The following is a 17,200-nucleotide window of genomic DNA, read 5'->3' as shown; positions in this document are numbered from 1 at the left end:
AGAGTCATCAGAGAGAAGGCCCGTAATACACATCCAACGCCTAACAATAGAGTCATTCTCCTCTTTGGACACTTCAGACAAACTCAAGAAGTTAAGCTGTCTTTTATCCTCACACAAAGTCCATCAGCACTGTTCCTGACCTATTTTAAACCATGTGCTAACCCACAGTTCCTCAGAGGGTGCATTTAAAGATTCAAAATTTTATTACTGTATCAACCGCTGGCTGTCAGTACTGTTTTTCGGTACCACACATCATAAGAGGAAAATGACACAAGAGAGCAAGTCCAGAGCCATGTTTTACCATTCAGCCATAGCTTGGCACTATTATCATTCAACAACACTAAATTTAGGCTGTTTTTTCAGCTGTAAGACACAGAAAGCATAATTTGTAGCCAGCAAGCAAAATCCTCATTATGCTTTATGCTTGCGTAGTGTACAGAATAGAAAAAATGTTCCCAAGGCGAATAAATCAGAAATTAAGTATTTTCACTGAATAACCCACACTGCAGTGCAGGCTTTTACTGGGGAATTGGATTGTGGTTTGGGGCATTAGCACTGTTATATATTTTATCCAGACCCAGTTGAACTGGCAGATTTTTAAAAAATGGCAGGTCTGCAGTCTTGAACTGTGGAACGTTACTGCTGGTTGATGCCAGTGGTCAAAACTGTGCTGTGTGTGCATTGGGCACATTGTAAGAACTCATTTGTGAACTGTATGAGTCATAAAGATCTCTATATAGGCCTATTTACATGTGTTTTACACATTTTATAAGACTTTATTTACTTGAATACTTGCACAGTTGCTATTTGATGACTTTAAAATTAAATAAATTCCAATGCTATTTAGATGAACATATAATACCAAGGGGAACATTTTCTGGGTTCTGGGAGCAACTAGAGACTGAAACAGACATAAACTTCTATAAATACAGATAGTACAAAACAAACACACCCATACAAAACAAAATACGATTATTTAAACAGACATTGCCATGGAACCAACAACAAATGTCAGAGCATTTCATGGCTTGTGGGACAACCAGCCTAACACATCAAATTGTACTGAGCGCTTAAAAAAACAGCTAGCCTGGTTCTGCCTTAAATAGAAAAAAATATCCCGACCAGCACTTCTAAAGCTCACTAATACACATGTTGTATCTCATTATTTTTAATGTATTTATGAACCTTGGAAAGAGCCAGGCTAGCTGTTTCCCTCTGCCTCCAGTCTGTGTGCCAAGCTAAGATAATCGCCTCCTGACTCCAGCTTAAAGCACAACCATGAGAAGCATATGAATCATCATCTCACTCTTAGCAAGACAGCCAATAACTAAATTTCCCAAAATGTCAAACTATTTATTTAAACTATATTTCACATTTAATATGTATTTGTTTTTTTCCTATTGATATTGAACCCTAAACTGCGGTATAACTGCGTCTTTTCTCATGCTTACTTTCTGTGTTTGCTTGCTTGTAATTTTTAATCAAATGAACAGCAGTTTTTTCTCAAGTTCATATGGACTCAGGCACCAAAGATTAAGACAGTGCTTTCCTCCTTTTTCTCCGTCATATATCAGTTTTTTTTTTACATTTGAGCATGCCGGATAAAAGACTGCAGACAGAGAAACTAACAGATGGACAGGAGCAGATGGATGAAAGCAGAGATCATTACACAAAGCAATGTGTCATATGTGAAATAAGCCCATCCAAAGTCAACCTAAAACCAATACTAACACAAAGCAGTCAGTAGAAGTCTAAATAATCTAAAACATTTAGATATTTGTTAAAAGCACACACACCAAAAACACATAAGAAAAAAATCCTGTCAATTCAATACAGAACAAAAACGGCAGCCCTGAAATTCTAAATATGCTTAAAGGAGATGAATCATGCACATTTGCAGGTCTATATTTGTAATATAGGGCTCCATTTGCATATCTCTGCATTATTTCAGATTACAAAAACTCCTTATCTTATACTTGACCTTTATACTGACCCTCAGTTCAGCCTCTGTCTGAAATGGGCCGATTTTTGTCTTTCGGGTCCCACTCCTTGATTGGCCAGCTCCTGTAAGATGGCCTTTAGCAGACTTCCGCTAGCTCAGGAGCCCATTATACAAACAGCAGTTGTAGGATTTCACTTCTTTTTCTCATTTTTTAGACATAATTGAAACTTTTCGGACACACCCGTACATGCTTGAATCTAAATCCAATTTGAAATCTACAAGATGACATGCGAACAATCAATGGGAAAACCTTAATAACAAAAGCTATCAAGCCAAGGCCAAATGTGTGCATGTGCGAACAATGTGTCATCACAAGGAGGAAATAGAAGTATTATTGCAAACAAGGTATTCAGAGCAGGCTGGAGCTTTGGCTTTCAGGGAGAATTTTTGCATTCATTTCCCTCAGGGTTTGCACCTGTGACCATGTTTAATATAGACATCCAACATCACAACAGTATAAAAAAATAACAAAATCATAAAAAAAACCCATCTCTGGCTGCACAGTCCTTATCTGAACAAGACTGCATGTTTTACTTTGCCTATCTTGGCACTGTGGTTGTCCTAACTGCTGATTGATTATTCTATTCATTGTTCCTTTACCTCCTAATGCTTTATGTTGAGGTCAAGAATAGGAGAAGGAAAATGATTTGTCTTGTATTTGTATTCTCTACCCATAGCTCACTGATGGCTCCAGCTTCCTGGTTCTAGCTTGTGTAATTCATTCAGCGCTGTGATTTTTTTAAAACATTATTTTGAAAATTACAAAAAAATGTAGAGTGAGCTAAAATGTTTCCTTTCACTTTTCTCTAATGAAAGCACCAACATTTAGTTTCTAAGCTGTTTGCTATAAACCACATGCTTCCTTTTTCATTAGCCTCATCTTGAGCTTTCACAGCAATAAACTTGATTGACTTAAGTGGTGCAAGCAGAGCCTGTTTATTACAATCTTAACTGAGAAGGATTAAAAGTGAGTGGTGTAGGTTACTTTAAATAAGTGCAGTGTGTCCAAGGGAATTGAATTACAAAACCCCTTCTCACCTTGTCTGGTAACCCGAAACCCAAACTTTACATTGAGAAATGTGGAGCTGGCACAAACAGATAATCTTCCTCCTCACAGTTACCACAAACCACATGCTGCCTGCTCTCAGGTTCACATGCTCCCTTCCTTAACTTTTAGCTAATTGAACGTTTATTCCCATCTCTGCCACTGAACAAAATGAGCAATTACACAAAACCCCTTAATGTGGGTGCAGAGTAATTTACAAGCATGACATACATGGGTGAGGAGATGGAGGTCTAATCTCATCTTGAGAGAGGCTTAGTCATTCAAGCCCTCATTGCCCTTATTTTCTGTCAGCTTCTAAAATAAAATGATCTATTCATATTGTGTTTCACCACAGTCTTTTGTGTGTTAGGATTGGTATCTTTCTTGACCACGAGTAATCTTAGCTCTGAATTAACGTTCTTCATCTGGTGGGAGGCTTTAGAAATTAAGAGGTCACCCTAGGGTCAAACTATGTGGCCTCTTATGAATTTCTCCCTTGTTCATTTTACTGTTGAGCCTTGCCCTCCTTGTCACCCATCTTGGCAAAGTGATACTATCTTCTTGAGGCGTGTTTCTTCAGCACAGCAAAATTCAAACTGTGTAAATCATAAAATTGTAGAGCTCTTATCAGTTTCAGTTCTTCAGTCTGTGGCATGTTTTAACTTGTGCAGGGTTTTTTTTATGTTTCCCTTTCAGTTCTCTCAGGGTTTCGGTAAATATGAGACATTTCATGGTGGGTGAATACAGACAGGGACATTTCTCTGATTGCTTTTATTCATGAAATGTGAAATTGACTGTTTCCTACGAGTTTTGGGCCAACCCTTAAATTGATGACCTTGTGATTGGAACATAAAGTGTTTTGGGAAATTTTCTGTTTTTCCAGTACTGCTTTCCTCTCAGGTGCTGCAGTTTTTGGCTTACAGACTGAAGAAATGGTTTGGTTCTCCACTGAGATTGATTATCTTGGCAAACAATGAGAATTATGCTATACTCAAAAAAAGATATATTTTATTTTAAAAGGATTGTTGGTTTGTGATCAATCAGGGGATTTACTATAAGATCTGAAAACCTCTGAACCCCAAACTAGTTTGTTTTTGTTGATGTGGCAACACTGATTTTGGATTGAACTATTCAGATGTTCCACCACAGTGCACCACATCTGGCTAATTTCTTCAGTTATTCATCTGTTTCCCTGTAACACCAGCTCCTACATTATACAAAAAAATGTCTTCTTGGATAAGTAAATGCACTTCACTCATACACTTGCTTGGAATGGAAAATTTGAGGGTTGTGGGTGATAGCAAATAAAAGTATCAATGTGAATAGCTGCTAATTGGATGGGTTCTGCTCTCTCCCAAAACCAGCCATAATCTGGGAGAAACAACAAATCCACCCTAATCCACCCTTCCATCCAGGCCTATCATTCTGCAGCACCATGTTCGCACGCATCTGAGATGCACTGTGGGCGTGTAGACATTAGTTATTTTTTCCATTACTTGCAAAATGCTTTTGTTTTTCCATCAGTAAACATATAAATTGTGCATATTATTGTTTCTCATAATCAATCAAAGGCAAAGTTAGACTCCAGTTGTGTGCTCCAACTCTTTGGGGATCGGGGATTTTCCATTCCTGGCTGAGTTAAACTAATTAACTATTTATTTATTCACATCGAGCACAGGGTGTCTACCAGCACCATTATATTCTTGTGAATACAACACAAGATAAACCCAAATTTCTGGGAAGGTAGGCATGGAGTAGCCACATTATTTAATTTCCTGTCAAACATCTGTGTTTTTAGATTAGTCTTGGTGTTTGCTCAGCATCATTCCTTACAAACAATAAGAAACAACAGAACAAATAGAGCTGTAGCCAAAAGGGCTACTGCTCTTTCCAAAAAAGAAAACATTTATGAAACTTCTGAGGAATTATCAATCATGGTTACTGTCCTTTCTCTCACTCTTGCTCTCTTTCTCTTCAAATGTTGCAGTAGGGTTGTGTTGGATTTGTTTTGGATGTTATGATGTCCTTTCTGTGTTTTGATAAAACATATCTTGCTGTGAGCTGCCCTCATGTTTCTTTAACTTCACACAGTTGTCTTTCTCGGGTTTTAAGAATTGAAGCATCGTGGGAAAATCCACTGACTATCCTTTCATCTTTTTTTCATTTGCCCCCTTATATTTTGTATTATTACACCTTTTAGAAACATTTATCTACCCTTTGCTCCTTCATCCCTTATCTACCTCATCCTTATTTATCTTACCTTTATTGTCTCCTTCTCCATTTTAGTGCCTTTTTTCTGAGTCATTTCTTTATCTTGATTACTTGCATCTCTTACCACACACACTGCTTGGAATAAGTGGAAAAATGCACGTTATGCCACACTTCTACTGGGGGGGGGGGGGGGGTTATGAGTTCTTACCCGGTGAGTCATTCTTTTTACTAAGGGATGATGTCATCCTCAAATGCTGTTGAAAAGTTACCTGATTCAAGGCTTTCACCCATGACAGGCTCCATGATAGAAACACTGAGCACTGAGCTGTCTTTAAAATTGCATAGCCCTACTTTTGCCCCATTTCCATTTTTTTCTGCCATTTCTTGCTCTCTCTCTCTTTTCTACAGTAATGGCCTTGCTCTGTTCACTCAGCAGCATGCTATATGTTCCAAGGCCAGATGGTCTGATTTAGGTGGCATGCTGAGGGGACTGACAGAATATGAATATTTCACCTCATGGCGTATACTGTACGGGTGAGCAAGAAAGACACTGTGCACATATGCAGGCATGTTTGTGTTCCAGTATACATGTGAGTCTATGTGTGGGTTGAGAGAGAGGAACAGCAGACGTAAGTGATTGCCTCGTAGACAAAGCCTGTCCCATTGGAATGTCATGCTATACCCAAGCATGGGAATTCATTTTGTCAGGCTAGCGGTGGATTTCTCTCCAAGAGTAGGCTCATTGCTGGGTCAAAGTTCATTTCACACAGCTAACTTCTACATGGGCCATGCATGAGTTCCTTAACAGCAGCTGTGTTTACATCCAGATTATACTGATACAGAAAAACAGGCCGTAGTCTTGCCACTGTGTCTTCTTCCCCTCTCTGGCTTTCATCTCACCCCTATGCTGCATGTTCAAGAACAACACCTTGGCTTGAAAGGTTTAACCCTTCAAGCACCTTGACTTCACTGAAATGATGACAGGAAGTGTAACTCTTCTGTTCTCTATGTATGTTCTTTGCCGCCATTGTTCAAGACACCTGCAGTACGTATGTGTATAACTCAGAGATGCTACGGTTCTTTTGACTGTGCAGGATGGGAGTGACCCAATGATTAAAGGGTAGCAGAGTCGGGCCTTCAGTGAGCACTGCCCTCAAAGAAAACTAAAATCCACTATTATATTTTTTCCAAGCAATTTTCCAACTGCTTGATTAAAATTAAGTAGAATAAACCACCACCAGTGTTATTTGGTTGAAAACAAAATCCATCTTTTTCACTCTCTGAATGAAGCAAGTCAATGACACCATCATACAAATGATCCTTGGTTATTAAATCCTAAAGCATGTCTTTTTCTATAGATATCAGTGCCAGGTCTGCAAGTCACGCCTGTCCAGTGGTGTTTCTTGAGTAGGTCATGATACTTTTCAGAGCAGAAAATGGGCACTCTGCTGAAACACTCTGCTGAAACAGTAGACACTGGAATGGTCACACTTAGACAGGCAAGAGTTGATGCGTGTTTTGGTTGTGCTCTTTCTGTTTTAGGAAGACTACAACTTAGGAGGGGCTTTTCCTTTTGAAATCTGACAAATAGTCAACCAGAATCTGCAGTTATAGCCACAATAAATTTCAAAAGAGTCTTGTGGCTCTCGTGAGGGCACAGTCAGAGAAGGTGTAGCTGTAGGTGCTGAACTCCTTTGGTTCCAGGAATTGGAGGAACACAAGCCTCTCATGGCCTTTGATTATGATCTGTCCAGTATTTGTGAATATTGAATATTGTCAGGAATGTGCAGGTTTTGGTAGATTAAGTGAATGTACTCTTGCACCTGGACCCTACGTCTGTTTGGTGCACCTGTTTCCCCTACAACTACGCATGATGGCATCGGGTGTACTTTGTCCCTCTCAAAACCTTGACAAAGCTCACTTTCACTCTAGCCAGACAGAAGTGTATATCCAAGGCCTTCTTCTTCCAATTTCCATGAAGCACATCTGCATAAGAAAAAATGCCAGAAAATGTAGAAAGTAATCTAAATGTAATTCAAGGTTGGCCAGATGAGCAACTTGATCATGTGTACAGTATCATCATCATATTTGTCTTGGTGTTTGACAATATGCTCAAAAATCTCACTCAGTTCATCTTTCTTCTCCACCACTGTGTATAGCAGTCTAAAAGTAAAATTCCATCTCGTTGGTGCTACGCGTGGGAGTTGCCTTTGGCATATTTCATCAAGCAGCTGCATTCGCTTTGGAGATCTGGAAAAGAACACAGCCAGACCAGTGAGGTGTGAGAAGAATATTTTACATTCTCTCATCTTTATTGTTCCTTAGGTCAACATTAAGTTCAATGTGTGGGCATAGCAGAGTGTAAAGAGAGCCAGGGGGATCTTCTCTTCGACTTTCACCCTAACTATGTTCAGATCAAGCAACAAGCGCCAGGTCTGAAAAGTAAAGCCAATGCAGAAGTGCCTTAAACCTGCATTATATCTAATGGCCAGCAGGGGGCGACTCCACTGGCTCCAGAAAGAACTACGTTTGTATACAAGTCTATGGGAAAATTACAAGTTATCACTTGTTTTTTTACCTCAGTAAAGTTTTATAATGAGTTTATGGTCTCAATCGTCTCTTCTTCAATACGGCATGATGGTCATTTTGTAAATTATGGCCCCATTTAGAATAAAATAGACTTTACAGCAGGGTACACTTTAGGGTGTGGCTACCTTGTGATTGACAAGTTGCTACATGAGGGGTTATAGTTGGACCCTGGGGAGCGCTTCCCCAGCTCCAGGTTCTCATCCAAATATGGACACTTCTCATCATGACTGGCACTAAAAATCCAAGATGGTAATGGTCAAAATGCCAAACTAGAAGCTTCAAAACAGAAGTCCGCAAACCAGTGGGTGATGTCACTGTGGCTACGTCTGTTATTTTTATACTGTCTATGACTAAAACACCCTCTAAGCAGTTAGCTGTTCAGTTTTTCCGGTAAGTACATTTTGTTTTAAGTCTGTTTTGCTAGCCAAAATAAGCAGTAGCATTAGTATTATCATAGTCAATATAAATTACAGATGCACCGTGCTAACCAAGCTAGCAGCTAGCACTCGGGTTAGCTCCACCCTCTTATCCATATATGGTCACTTCTGGCTGCAAAAATCCAAGATGTGAAGTCAAAATACAGAAGTCAAGGCTTTAAAACGTGAGTCCACAAACCAATGGGGGACAATGCAGTGGCTATGTCCATTACTTTTTTGCAGTCTATTGTTCAGACCACAGGCCATCCCTGCCATTCTGTCATAACACTGACCTCCAACTCTGTCCAGACAGTCATAATCCTCCAGAACTCACCTGCCTCCCATTTTCAAACTTTGAGCAGTGCTCTTTGACATCACCAAAACATACTGCAACAGAGCAAAAAAAGATATAAAGAGATTAATCTACCATGACATCAGCAAATTGTGCTTTCCTGGCTTCATCTGTCATTTCTGCAATGAAGACATTTGTAACAGTTGTAATTAGCTCATGAACGTTACTAGACATCTGAGTGAAGATCTGATTAGTGGAAAAGTAATCGTACAAATCTCTTTGTCATAGTCTGACAAAAAGGAAGTAACTCCAGGAAACTGCCATGATTATATGACTCCTTTCCCTCATCATGGCTCCTGACCAGAGTTCTTGTTTTCCCAATAAGATACAGTTGATAAGCCTCTTCAATATTTCTGTTTCTCCTTACCTGTTTGTTGTGCATTTAAATTTCCCTTTGTCTCTTTTCATTTAGTTACAAGTCTGCCCTGCAGTCCCCAGATGTTTTTAGTTTTACTGTAGCCATCAAATGTACAGTGGTATGTTTGTGTGCTGTACTTTGCTAAGACCTGCCAGCTTTGCAAAACCTGTTAAGCTCCATGTTCCCTTCTTTGTGGAGAAAAGCAATAGAATTTAGCCTTTTCCTCCCAGTGAGCCATTTATACAAGCTCGTAGTTGCTTGTCTTAAACTGTTGCACATATCGTGGTCCTGTTTGGGTCAGAGTTAGTGGTTGTGGTGTTGGCCTGGCATTCTGCACAATCCTGACCTTCCCCTCAAATGGTCTCTGAGATAATAGCGTGACTAATAAATCTGACACAGTATACGCCAATTGCAACACAATTGGCAATGCAACACAACTAGCTAACTATAACAACTACGTTCACAGACCTCACTAACTGATGGTTCGTAGGACAAGAAAGGCTCAAATTAATACAGGTTTGACAAGAATCTTGCAAAAATAGGAATAAGGGAGATGAGGTTAGAGGTAGGTAGGTATACTTCGGCCTAAAAGTATCGTTTGGTAAGATAAAGGAGATAGAGACAAAAGTTAAATGGATTGTTGCTGGCTATTCTCAGAATGAGCGAGCTGACTAACAAAAACTCTGTGCAGCATATGTCACCTTCTATCCTTAGACTCTCAATTTGGATTAACTTCCCCATAAAACTTACTAGGGAAAAAGATGGAGGAAACCCCGGGAAGAGTAACAGAGGAGGGCTCCCTCGTCCAAAGCAGACAGACATGCAATCATTCTAGTTGTTAGGTAATGTTCTCTGATTTCACTTTACACATTGTAGAGTCCTTTCCCATAAGAACACTTTAAAGCACAGACATTGAGGCAAGAGTGATGAATGTCCTCATAACTGCAGTGGATTTCTGAGCTGAGCAGAGGAAGCGCAATCAAACCAAGGTGGCTAAGAAAGCCACTGAGAGGTGAGAGTGCTGCCCTTAGTCTGACAGCCGAAAAAAGTGTCATTAAAAACATTCACTATGTTATGGTTAAGAACTTGAAAGGACAGCATGTTATGTTTATTATGCACTGCAGGGAAATAGTTTGTGAGAGGTCACAGGGAAAACACTGAGCCTCAAATCAGTCTCAAACAAGAGGGAACCAGGGAGGAAAAATGTTTGAGGATGGCAGAAACAATTAGCCTCCTCAGGCTACTCAGAGTTCAGGCGTTTTGTATTTCCAAGTCACCCAGGCAATGAATGAGGAACACTGTTACTCCCTTTCAAATAAAGCTCACCCCTAGTGCCATTGACACTCATAAAAGGCATGCATGACTCATATTCAATTAGAAAAGATATGATGGTTTTAAAGAGGGACACAATGTCTGAACGTCCATGAAAAGAGCCCAAGTCGTTGTCACCAATTTATTAACTCCAGCAAATACTTATTACACCCAAAAGGCCAATACATGTGTTTTATATTGAGGGGTCCTCACCCTTCAAATGTGTGACCTCACATAATTATCCCACAACAAGGCTATAAAATACATCTGCAGTGATACAATGTGATTTTTGTGAAGCCCAACATACTGTAGCAGGACACTGTGTCCACTGAGGACCCTGTCACAAGTCCAAAAGTTTTTTTAAATTTTATATAGAAGAGATGACTGAAAAAAAGATATTCTAAAAACATTGAACAGTTTTCATCTTTGACTAATTTTCTCTCCCCGTCCTGTCACTGCGAAGCTTCGGTCCATGCTGCATCCCTCCCTCTCTTCCTTCCTACTTCAAATGCCTCCAGCCCTGTTCCCTCACCACCACCCCAAGCTTGTGCAGCCCCTCCCCCGACTTCCTCCGCCCAGTGTGTTTTACTTTTCCAGCTGTTGGTAATCATGCAGGTGCCTGATTGGCTGACAAGCCCAGCTGTTGGCTGATGGGAAGGCCTATGCATATTCAGCTGTGGAAAGGAAGATGGACTCCAGTCAAAAGGAAAAGGTGACAATCACACCCCCTCCCACGCACCCCTAACACATACGCAGCCAAGACTCCACTTGGAAGGAAGGGATTAAAATGACCAACTTCCCCCTCCTGCCCTCCACCCTACCTCCTGTTAATCATCATCAGTATCATCATCATCAATATTATTTTGCTAAAATCTTGCGGGACAGAGAGGGCTTGTCAAAGACTGGAGTAGGGAGGAGATGAGGCTTGGCTCAGCTACCATTAAACATGTGACCTCATGTTCTAGGCACAGCACTGCTTTGGTGATGACTAATGTGTGTAGTGATTGTGTATATATGTCTTCGTCTGCATCCGTTGCACATGGGCATGTGCCCCTGATCATGCGTGAATGATCGGAACACAGCCAAAAGATCTCAAACGGACCTTACAAGGCCTGGCTGGTCTCCTACTGTCAGTGCATTGGTGCGCTCTGCAATTCTTCCAGCATCATCGCTTCATATCTCTCGACTGCCCCAGAACAAATAGTCAAGCATGTGGGAGGGCCCCCTGCAGCTTTCTTACCCAGTAAATTCCATTTCAAGGAACTCACATTGTTCCTTAATATAGCTTTAACAACAGGCTCATAAAAAATGCAGATTAAATGTTGTGGACACGAATAATGTGGTCTTGTCCCCCACCACCATTAACTTAATGACAATGGAATAAAATGGACTATGGAACAGCAGGTTGAGTTGGACACTTATCTTTTTTTTTTCAATGTCCAATGACTGTATATTGCGAAAGCTATCACCCATAGTGATATGAACTCAATACAGAAACTCTAACATTTGTTAACTTGTTGTCTTGGAAACACCATTTCATCATCCGCATGCATCTGTTTTCAGCAAACAAGCTGTAATAAATAAACAAATAAACAGGAAACACCAAATGGAAGTTACCAGCCCAGCTTGTCGTTTATGTTGTCTGTCTGCTATTTGGTGCTAGGCAGGTAGAAGATTTATTAAAGCTTTTGGCTGAAAATAGCTATGAGCTGCAGCTGGAAACAACACTGAGGAGCACGGAGACTGAACCAAAAGAAAAAAAAAGTTGCAAGCCAAAACAATAACCTGAAAGATGCTCAAATGCTCTGTAGAGCTGAGGGAATCTGTCTTGGTTTCATCACTACAAGTAACTCTGCAATTTTGTATTGTGCTACATCAATTTACAGAGCTCTTACAATGTCATGTTACTTAACACATCAAGCAGAAAAAGAGCGAAATAAGGGTTATCCTCCTGCTTGTGGTCTGTTATAATCCAATATTCACTTGTCATTTAGCTCTGGCTTGGTCTGCGGGACTTTGGGAGCTGCTGTCTGTGATTTTTATGTCCAGATTAAGCTGTTGATTCTCTGTTGGATCAACAGCAATAGCAACCATGTTACATTTTATGAGTTCTTTTGAGTCAACATTAAATAAAAAAAATATTGCCTCTACAACGCTACATCTGATCACGCAATAATACATCACTATTTACGAAAACCATTGCAACATTGCTTGATTTTAAACATGCAATCTACAACAGCTCTACAACCATTATTATCAACTGCATGAAGTCATAATAATGTCATTATGCTATTCTGGATTCACACTCTCAATGAAGTATAACTATGTCCATCGCCAAAAGCCAAAATCTGATTGCGAATTGTTCAAAACTATTTCCTTCAGTCATAAATCCAGTGTGTTTGCAGATGTTAACTTTCCAACACATAAGTCATGAACCAAGAGGGAATTAGATAAGTCATGTAAGGAGAGTTTGTGTTTTGGCTATGTAGTACTCAACAAATGTGTTTTTAACAACTTTCTAACATCCTCTTAGCTGCCAGACCTTTCTTTGCCATTACCATAGCTGTCCCATGACCTGAGCGCTGTACAGTAGTTTAGTCTCTCAGGGCTGCAGCAGTTTGAGATGGGGAAGTGAACAGACATATTTTTTGATTTGCCATTTGAAAAACGCATGAATATAGTGACCCTATCCTTGTGAGATTTCAGCTCTCATTATACAACTTAATGTTTACACAGTAAGCCTATTAAGGTTTTGAAATACCTGAGTCAAATATAATTTCTTGAAGTGTGGGTGGACCTGGTTGGCAGGACTGTCATGGGCACTGCTGTACAAAATTCCAAGTATTTAATATTCAAGGTAAACTTTGAATTTAAAGCAAAGAGGCAATTATTATTGTAAACTAACAGTAATGCCATCTGACATGTTTAATGTCTTTAATAAAATATCGTTAAACATCTTATGAATGCAGTTGACAGAGAGCAAGTGAATAGAGGGGAAAATGGAGGATGTAAAGATTGGCCACCACACCCTTGGCAGATGTTGACACAGTATATAGACTGTCTACAGTAAGGGTGTGTCTGTCCTATTACAGCCTATTGATCAGTTGTGTTTTCCCAGACTCATTCATAGAAAAATTGGAAGCAGCTGCACCATCTGCCTACTTTGGATGTGTATACAGGACATATTTCTGGAGTTAATACAAATGTCTCATTACCCAGCAAGCCTTCAAGCAAGCAGTCATCATGTCATTCAGTTATATCAAACTCAAGCTTCAATTTTGTGCCTGCTGACTCAATAATTAATTGTAACCTAACTAGTTGCAGAAGTAGGGGTGTGATGTTTTTAATGCATGCCTTTTATCTTTGCTTCTATGTAATCTTGTGAGACTTAACTTTTTTTTTTATTAAATTGAATTATATTAAACAAAAAATCCATACACAGCGATGTTAAAAAGACAAGTGAAACTGATGCAGAGTACAGAAAGAATATAGATGAAAATCAATCAATAAAAAAAAAGGAAACATACAGTAAGTACATGTGATTGTGATGGACTCAACAAGAATAGAACATGTGTAAGGGGGTGGAGATGGGATTGGTGAGAAGAATGGAGGAAAAAAAGAAGAAAGAAAAGGGCTTAATGATGAAAGCAAGGAACCCCGAGGGAAAGTCCGATCATCAACAAGGATATCAGATGTGTCTATGTAATGGCAATTGTAACACAATAGCAACAACAACAATATTATTCTTATGAACATTAACACAACCGCAGATGTCATTCCCATCACCGTCATCATCATCATAATAGCAATGATGGTGGGATGTAATTCAGGGTGGTGGTGGTGGGGGCGGGGGTGTAGCTTTACAGTCTTATGTGGGTCACTGAGGTCGAGGGGTGACACTGTTGTTCAAATGTGCCTATATTAAGTGAGGATCTGACTTTGTTACTTAAGTTTTAATCGAAAAAGATGTGGTTTTTATCCATCCTGATCATCTCTCGCTCATATTGCCAAACGGGATCAACAACGCCCATTTTAACAATACGTAACCTCAATTCTTCTTTTCCTCTTGTGCAGTCTCTGACCGAGCCTGGCAGCTACTTTTGGCAGTGTGTCGCAATCCAGGCAGAAGTAGCTGGTGTTGCTATGATGTGACAAACAGTGAGGCAGCACTGGTTTGCAGTGGCATTGTCTGAGCCACAACCTCCTACTGTGGCCCGCTGTTTTTTGGGCTCCACAACACTGATTACCAGTTATGAGTTCAAGCTCATCGTATGCGTCATTCATCTCAGTCTCTTCTCCTCTTTTGGATGTGGAGATGCTGGCCTCTCCTGGTCTCTCCTAACAAAGCCCATCAGAGATAATTATCTGCTTTCTTATGATAGCTTTACAGCCTTGGAACCCTTCAATTGACCATATATGGATTATTTATAGGTGATAAATCCTCAGACTTCAAAGCTGTAGGCAAATTAATATCAGGAAATGTATCTTCTTGAGCTTTACATCTACGCATATCAAAGCTTAGAGTGAGTACTGGAATATCACATGACTGCCAATAAAACCAATGTCAAGATTAGTAGTAGAGTAGAGAGAGGCTGAATAATGAGGCTGCCATCCTAATCAGGTTTTCAATTAATATGAATATTTTTAGAGCATTAGGTAACATTTTAGGGTATTAGATGGCATTCATCTTTTTTAACATAAGATTTCATACATCAAACTCTCAACAAAAGCTCATCAATCCTAACCAGCATGAGCTTTTCTGTCTGATCTGTGTCTTGTCATGTTTTCCGTTTTTATTGCATGTTATCATCATTCATTGGCAAAATGATCAAAGCAGATAAAGTATAGATGATCAAACGCAGAAAACAGAATACTGGCCATGCTGCAAAATCAAATCATGTGTTCTTGATAAAAGACACACAGTGAGAGAGAGAGAGTGATATTATGCTACAGACTTTGATGGTTCAGTGGTAGTGTGACAATGTATGTAAACCTTTTGTTGCAGTCCAGTTGCATTTAATGTGTGATTGCATTACTTTGCTTTGTGACCCGTCTCGTTCTCGTTTTGTCTATGACTCACCAGACTGAAAAACGTTTTCTCGCTCTTCCTCCTTGTTTGTTTTCTAACACTACTTTGAAAGGCTGAGATTCATCGGCTACTTTAAACTTAACACATTTCATAATGAGAAAGGACATCCTGTCTTTGTAACTACAGGAAGGAAAACTGGCACAACCAGTAACTTCAACCAGCTGCGAAGTGATTAAGCTGAAAGGGACTTTTATAAGAAGTGATTGAACTGAAAATGGACTTTTTATTCCATGGTCAGCACAGTAAGAGGCTAAAGTTCCCCTGTCTGGATAATAAAGTGCCATTTTGCTCAGTGAGATGGCATTTAGAAAAACACACAAACCGCACATTCAGGGCTGACAAAGCTGCCAAAGTGGAAGGATCACAGACATCAATGAAGGCCTTGCAGTAAAGCCAAATAACAGAATGTGTTGTACACACACAGTATGTTCATGGGGAAATTTAAGAAGTTTTCCAGTTTAAAGAAGTAATATGAGACAAAAAAAGGGCATCGTCCTTCTTAACAGCATCTTTTGAGTGTAGGGTTTAGCTATATGGTCACACATTGGCACGCTGCCTCGCAGAACAATTTTCCCTCAGACGAAGCCAGCATGGGTTGACCTCTGCACTATTGGGAAACTGCTTGTTAGTAAACTGCTCTAAAAGGTCATGGCAGGAACTGATTTGATTGCACAGCATTCAAGTCTACCATAGCTCCACCTGCTAATCATGCTTTCCTGTAAATAAACAAGACGAAAAGTCAGTAGCCCCAATGGTGAGGTGAGGCTGTGATGCTTATTGTAAAGGTAACAAAACTAAGAGATGGATGAACTAGAATTAGTCAAAAGACCATGACTGCAAAATTGCAAAATAATCCTATCCAATGTTTGTTTGCATTTCACATACAGGCACTCTAAGTGCATGGTGGCACTAAAGTCAGAGGATCAAAGTGATAGGGATTCATTTTCAGTGAAATATGAATATCTGTACCAAGATTTGTGCCAATACTGTTACTAAAAGGAATGTTTTGGCACTAGATGAAAAGAAACGGGTTCACCAAAGTCAGGATTCATACACTGGGCACCGTGGATATCTGTATCAAATTTCATGGCAATGCATCCAAACGTTTTCCTGCTTTTTCAGTCAGGACCAAAGTGATGAACTGACTCACCAACATGGCCATCCCTAGAGCTTCACTGCAAGCAATGGTTATAATGGTTATATCTGCATTGTGCTCTAGTCCCTGTTCAACTGCACCAGTATAACTTTGTTTGTGTCTCTGGTCAATAAAATTTCCATTTAATCACACCCAGAGTGTGCAGCCTAAATGGAAAAAATAGAGCTGATTTTCTCTGATATCTGACCACACTGTAACTCAGGGAGTCTTTCCAAGCATGTTAAAATAAGTTCCCTAAATTACCACAGCTGCTTTTTACAGTAAGGCCCAACAATTGGGAGTTAATGATCTCATCGTTGATGATGGCATACCTGTAGGATATGATCTTTCAAAAGTTATAATTATTCAGTAATGTAATGTAATGATTGTCATTCAGAAGAAATATAGTCTCCATTAATATTTTTTCAACCCTTTTTTCCAACGTCTTTTTGCTCTCTTATCTCCAAGAATCTCCTGGCTCAATAGAGAGCCAATGCACGTTTATCTTACCCTGACTATTAGGGAGTGATTGTTTGTACCCTTGCGTGCTGGATACTCTGTGGGTTTCTCAGAGGCAGACTGTGAGACCGGTAACGGATGCCAAATTCAAATCTCACCGAGAGGAAAGTCATAAATTACCATCCATGCAATGTTGAAGTGGCTCCATGCCGATTTCCATTCTGATACATTGT

The sequence above is a fragment of the Scomber japonicus genome, chromosome 11, assembly GCF_027409825.1.
Source record: "Scomber japonicus isolate fScoJap1 chromosome 11, fScoJap1.pri, whole genome shotgun sequence".
NCBI lineage: Eukaryota > Metazoa > Chordata > Actinopteri > Scombriformes > Scombridae > Scomber > Scomber japonicus.
The sequence above is the reverse complement of the archived record's forward strand: the minus strand, read 5'-3'. Positions refer to the sequence as shown.